The sequence below is a fragment of the Equus caballus genome, chromosome 11 (genome assembly GCF_041296265.1).
Source record: "Equus caballus isolate H_3958 breed thoroughbred chromosome 11, TB-T2T, whole genome shotgun sequence".
In the NCBI taxonomy this organism is placed as follows: Eukaryota; Metazoa; Chordata; class Mammalia; order Perissodactyla; family Equidae; genus Equus; species Equus caballus.
Window position 1 is genome coordinate 26892054 of NC_091694.1, and position 1692 is coordinate 26893745.

The following is a 1692-nucleotide window of genomic DNA, read 5'->3' on the forward strand; positions in this document are numbered from 1 at the left end:
GCATTTGTTTCTTTGTTTGTACAGTCTTTCCGTGGAAGATTGGATGGCTTTCCAAAAAACACAGTAGAGAGAGAAAATATAATTGAATCAGGGCCTGGGGAAATGAACATAAGACAGGAAATTAGACCCCAAATATGTAGGCCATATGTGGTTACTAAGTTGAGCTGTAATCTCCCCCCCCCCCCCCCCCCCGTTTTTGGCCTAAGCGATAGTCAAATATATTTTTTTGAAACAAATGTATTTCAAGAAAGAGTGAAAGTCCTCTTTCCCCTCCCTAACCAAGGGAACCTCTGTTAACAGTTTGATGTGTTTTTAGTAGTTTTTTTTTTTTTGTCATTGAGTCAATTATGTGTCCAGCTGCAAGAAACAAAACCTGGCAAATAGCGGCTTAAATCATAAGGACATTTATTGTTTAAGAAGTCCTTAAAGGTGGGGGTCAGCCCCGAGGCTGTGTGGTTAAGTTCGCGCTCTGCTTCGGTGGCCCAGGGTTTCACCGGTTCGGGTCTTGAGCGTGGACATGGCACCACTCATCAAGCCATGATGAGGTGGCACCCCACACGCCACAACTGGAAGGACCCACAACTAAAATTACACAACTATGTACTGGGAGGCTTTGGGGAGAAAAAGGAAAAATAAAATCTTTAAAAAGAAAAAAAAGAAGTCCAGAGGTGGGTGACTAGCTTCAGAATCCATTCGGTGGCTCAACAATGCCCCATCTCTGGTTGGTGTGTCTGTGTTTCTCTTCACCTGTGTCTCATGGCTGCAAAATGGCTGCTGCACCTCAAGTGCCACATCCTCACACACCATGAGAGCATTCCAAAGTGGAAGGAAGGGATGGGGAGAGAACAGCTTTCCTGGCAGGGCTTTTCCTTCCGACCAAAGGAGAAAGTCTTTTCTAGAAGTCTCCTTGCAGACTTCCCTTGTGTTTCCTTGGCAGAATAGGGTTACAGGCTCACTCCCGACCAATCACTGGCAAAGAGGACCAACTTCCCATAAAACCAATCATGCTTCATCCCAGGGGCTGGCGGTGGGGCCTGCTTTTCCTGAGCACATAGCTATCTGCCCGTTGATTGAAAACACTGGGCGTTCTGTTTGCAAGGAGGAAGGGGGAGTAGGACTGACTTTTGGGAGAAAACCAACAGTGCTTACCATAGATGCATGCATGCATTTAAAAAATTTTTTGTTTTATCTTTTAGTAGCAAGGGGCCCAAATTGTAATATTGTCCAACTCACTATTTTCACTTACCCAGCAGACATGGCAGTGCATATGGGTTTACCTCCTTTGTAACTATTGCATAGTATCTCTGACTGAGGAACATTTGGGTAGTTTCCTGTTTTTTACCATTGCAAACAATGCTGCAATTAACTTTCTTATACAGGTCTCTTTGTACCAAAAGGCTATGACAGTGACATTCCTACCAACAGTGGATGAGGGTCCCCTTCCCCTCTTTCTCTTTGACAGCTAAGCAGTGACAAAATTTTACCACTAGATATTATTGTTTATAATCTAATGAGTGAAAAACGATACCTATTATTATTTTAGTTGGCGTGTGCTATGATTTTGATTCCTTCCATTGAAAAAGGACAATAAAAGTGATATGATTCACATTGTCCATAAGAGAAGCTAATCCTAGTTCCCCAGGGAAAGCAGACTCCCCCTCGCGCCCCCACATTCTTAACAGGATTTGTTAA